At 35.0% G+C, this 5,191-nt stretch overlaps 1 long non-coding RNA gene across 1 annotated transcript; it reads left to right on the forward strand.

Annotated features, from left to right (window-relative positions):
* The first annotated feature begins 436 nt into the window (after window positions 1–436).
* LOC116145581 lies at window positions 437–2,041 on the forward strand. Its single transcript, XR_004130388.1, has 3 exons — window positions 437–459; window positions 1,406–1,440; window positions 1,807–2,041. It is a non-coding gene; the product is annotated as an uncharacterized LOC116145581 (long non-coding RNA).
* The last annotated feature ends 3,150 nt before the right edge of the window (window positions 2,042–5,191 follow it).

Genomic DNA, 5,191 nt, shown 5'->3' on the forward strand with positions numbered 1-5,191 from the left:
TGCAGACTCAATTGAGCCAGAAGTAGGTCTTAATTTTGCTTGTTCTGAAGAAGAGATGGAGAAGCGCCTTTTTTGAGTAGGACCAAGGTTAGAGAAAACTTTGACATTTTTGTTATGTAAATTCGTGTTTTAGGTTTTTGTTTTTAAATTGTTGACATAATACCTTTCCTTGGTAATGGAAGGGAAAGAGAAGAGGATAACATTGAGGACACTAAGGGAGCGGGTGTAAGTTTCTTAGAGTTAGTTCCCCGTGGTTCAAGTATAGGAATCGAAGGGTAAAGTCGGGTGAAGGGAAGTAAAGGTTTTGTTTGAGTTCTTTTTAGTTCCACGGTGTAGATCTATTTCACGTTTAATGCAGCTTCACATTTTGTTGCTTTGTTGTCAGATTGATGCTGCAAAGCCAATTGCAGGGTTTTGCTGCTCGTGAGCCGTTTTTTATTTGCTGCAGAACATGAGAAGGTAAGAGAACCTGTCGTGTCAACCTTTAGGTTCTCGTTTGGGGACATGATTTGGCTAGAATGTGGATTTAGTCATGTGTAAGTATAGTGGTGGAGACAGGGGTTGTGTCGTATTATATTTCAGCAGGTGATATTGAGTAAATATCATATATGTACTATTTCATGCTGTCTGATTAACTGAAAAAAAGTTGGTTTTTTTATAGAGATTTTGGGATGGAGAGGATGTAGTGTCGTTGACTAAAAATAGAAATTGGGGGCTACAGGTACAGACAGGGATCTTTATCATTTGTATGCAATCATGAATGTAGGAGATTAGTGAGTGGCTATTAAAGTAAATGTTTCATTGATTCTGGTAAGGTAGCTTATATTGTTGAATGGATGCATGTGCTGATTTCTTTAAAGGTTGGGACAACAAACAATATAATGCACATGTCTGCACTATTATATTCAAATATTAGGGCTTAATCATAAAATAAATAAGATATGATTTTTTACCAATGTTCCTGCAGCTATTAGCAACAAAAATAAAACTGGCAACTGTTGATGGATTTTGTGTTTTTAAAATATGATTTGTTATATTTTTGTGTAATCCATCAATTTAGTAAGTGCGTGTCTTAAATTGGATTGTGCTTCAGTGAATAGTTGTGTAGAATCTGGAAGTCATAAAAATCCGAAAGTATCGTTGATCCATGTCCTTGCCAATTTCATTCTCTATTTTTCAACTCTTGCAATTAATAACTTAATTGAGCCACTTCACTTTTTTGTATCAGACCTGTGTTTCAAGGAATTACTAAATGTGTGCAAAAGTACTTTGGTGTAGTAGTTTCAATTTAGAAAATTATCAAAATACGCAAGCATTCATTTTCCACTTATGTGACTAATTGGATGCAACCATTTTATGTTCATTTTTACCCCATTAATTGATATTTATGTGTGCGTGAGTGCAGGTTGCTGAGTAGATTATCAGATTGCTGATATAAAGGTAACACTGGTACAGGTTATAACATGAAATGGTTTTCATTCAGTAAAGTTGATGGTTCTTTTCTTCGTTATTTTTCATTTATTTATAGTGGGGTAGAGGAACTCAGTGAAATTAGTAGATTATGAGAGTTAAATTTGTAATATGATAAGAATGAGGAAATGTAGTTTGCAACCTGGGACGCAATGATTTCAAGTAATGGGTTGTTAAATATGTTGTTGACCATAAACTCCTTCACATGGTTATTCATAACCAGAAGGTCAAAATGAGAAATATTTGCAGCTCAATTTCAGATAAGGCATCTAAATTTCATTATGAAGCTTGGTTGATAGTGTAATACTAAGAATATTTTGCCCTGTTTTGTTGCAGGTGAATGTTATGTTGTGGATGGCCGCGTATTATTGTAGTTTATTGAGAGGTTTTAATGTCACATGTTTGTGAGGTGTGATAGAAGAAGATTATAGTATGTGTCTGTGATTTTATTTATACCTCTATATAGTTAATTTGATGAGGTATGTATACCTATTTTTTATTGTTATTGTGATTGTACTCATGAGATGATTGAGAGTAATAAAGAGTTGAAGAATATATCCTTATTTTTGAAGTAGCAAATTGAATGAGTAGGTCGTGGGTGGCTTAAGGAAGAATTGTGATGTTATTAATTAAACAGCTATACACGTATTCTTAAACTAAAGCCACCCATGTGACCAATTGAATGTCGTCAGAATTTAAAGAGATTTGACAAACAATAAGGCAAGGTGAAGGTGTCCATGTCCATGTCCATGTCCATGAATGAGGCCGTATCATTGAGGACTCTTGTTTTTAAGGTGAAAACCCATAAATTAGAACGTAAGGGAAGTATAGCCGTGGCTTGCTGGGGATGTGTTCAAGTTGAATGAAGAGACAATTGAGTAGGGTAGATGTGAGTTGTGAATGTAATAAGTAATAGCCCAAAGGTTATCATTTATTTACTCACCCCATGCAAAAAGTAGATGGAACGTGGCAAATGCAATTGTATATAACATANACCCTTTTCGATAATTCATTTACCTATTAAATGAATCATCTGGACAATTCATATACATACTTTATTTTAAATGCATGACTGAATAAAGGAAGCAATTTACATATATGAATTGAAGAACTCTTTCTTCTATTATTTATGATATATATATAGATACAAGACAAAATGCTCTGAAACCGACAACACGAATGGTTTCTAGGGCATACACTAATATACACTAACATTTTTCTCTCTGTTCTTTCTCTATTCTTTGTCTATTCTTTCTCTGTTTCTCTCTGTTCTTTCTCTATTCTAATTTCCCACTACTCAAGATAATGGGCATGGTATTATGCATATATACGATGCAAATGCACAAATGCATAAAATGTGCATTTTCTTTTCTATTTTTCTTATTCTGTTTTCTGTTTTTTTTCTGTATTTCTTTCTTTCCTTCTTTTCTAGTCTTTCTTTCTTTCTATTCTTTCTTTTCTTTCTTTCTTTCTATTCTTTCTTTTCTTTTCTATTCTTTCTTTCTTTCTATTCTTTCTTTCTTTTTATTCTTTCTTTCTTTCTATTATTTCTTTCTTTTTATTCTTTCTTTCTTTCTATTATTTCTTTCTTGCCGATCGGACTCAGTTGAGGCATGGATTTGGAATCCTAGCCGTGTGAGTGAATTCTCTAATTCTGGGTACAATCCTCATCCACACGCACTTCTAACGGACTGTACAAATCTTCTTTCTGAATTCTGAGGCCGCTCACATAAAGACGGCGTGCATGTAAGGCTATATTACTCACGGGCTCCCCATCGCAACAACCTTCTCTTCTTTTTATCTTTTTTACACTTCTTTAAATAAAAATTCAGATTTGAACTTCTTTAATATTCTCATTTCTTTGTATTTACTCTTTAACATTCTTTAGTGCTTTTTCATGCTCTTATGAGTACGTATGCATGTAGATGGTTTCATGCTTATAATTCTTTCTAAATTCACATGTTTAGATGCAATAATGCAATATGGAATGCAAACATGTCATTCTCTACCATCTACAAACTCAATTCAAAGTAACCCATAATCGTACTCATACATGCATTTCTCTTTGACATTTCATCAAACAATTCATGTGCACAAATCAACTCTAATTTGACTACACTTCTACCTCTTTTCTAAGCCAGCAAAAATTTGGAATAAAATCCTCTATCTTTAATGCCAAACCTGTCCAAAATGTACAGTCCAAAATTTTTACTCCAATTCTTCCAAATTTCATCCAAACTCACATCAAATATCAAATACACAAACACTACTTCTCATGGATAAGTTCTAATCATCATTCAATACCAAATCCATCAACAGTTCTTCATATAAAACACATATATGCATAAAAAAAAATTTCTACATAATATTACTTAAATCATACTTAGGGTAGGATTTACTTACCTTATATGTGAGCAATCCAACACTTTAAAAATCTTCTTTGATCCAACTCTCTTTCTCTTAAATCCTATGAACACAAATCATCAAAATTCAACACTTTAAAAATTAAAACTCACTTCTTAGAGCAAGGATCTTGCACAAGGATGCTTGAGATTGAAAATCCACTAAAAAGTACCCTAAATCTATGAATTTCCCTTGAAAAAGAATTGAAGAAATTGAGAGAATTTGGGTGGTAAATGGCATGAAAGAGGAGAAGAAGTGGCTAGGTTTCACTCTTCAATTCTTGATATAACATAATATTATTTATAGTTTCCCATTTTGCCCTTGCCCTTTCTATGAAATTCCATCTATGTCCCTTAATCAATTACCATAATGCCCTCATTTTATTGCATTCTCCATGAAATTCTATCTCTTTTCACTGCTCACATTTTCGACTAATTATGAGTGAAAAGACCATTTTACCCTAATGACAATTTAAGGGATTTTCTTCACATTTTTTTTTTCAAAATAACTTTAATAAAATTCAACTAAGAGTATAAGGGTATAAGTAAAGTTACGTATCTCAATGTGGACGTTACAAAGGCAGCAGCTGTAGTTCCCCAATTTTTATTGTTTTTCATTTTATGAATAGGCAGACTGTTCTAACGCTATAGGTGTTTATGGAAAATCAGTCGGTACCGACCATTTAGGTATTGCCTAGGGAAGGCACATGCAGTGCCTATTTTGTGTTCCCCATGCCATGCACATAGGTTAATGGATAAGAGATCGAGGATTGGTCACTGTTAGGGCCAAAAATCGTCCTTGGTCCAAATAGGAAAACAGGCCCGACACTGAAGAAGAAGCCAGGCCCAATCCCGATATGACCCAACCGGATTAGGCCCATTCGATACAAGGTATAGCCGGCCCAATCCACGTGGGCACGAGCCTCCTAATCCCAGTCCATTTCCTAAAGTCCATGGGCGAATCCAAAGCCCACGGCCCCCTCAGGATACTTTCCTACTCCTGATCAATCTCCTGTTCAAGATCACCTTCCTATTCCTGATCACTTTCCTGCTCGAAGTTACTCTCCTAATCAGAATCACCTTCCTATTCAGACACTGGTAAGACAGCTTACCACGGCCCTAATTCTTCTAGGGTTTGCATCAGAGTCATATTACGACTCCTACTTCTACCAGGATTGGGAGACCAGACAGTCACTATATAAGCAGAGGCCAGCCCTCTCACAAAGGACTACATTACACCTTCACACCCGAAGCTCCTACTCGAGAGCTTTACATCACCACCATAGCCACAGTCTCCGACTAGACTTCTGGTAATCTCT

Source organism: Pistacia vera, unplaced genomic scaffold (assembly GCF_008641045.1).
Source record: "Pistacia vera cultivar Batoury unplaced genomic scaffold, PisVer_v2 Contig462, whole genome shotgun sequence".
Classification (NCBI taxonomy): Eukaryota; Viridiplantae; Streptophyta; class Magnoliopsida; order Sapindales; family Anacardiaceae; genus Pistacia; species Pistacia vera.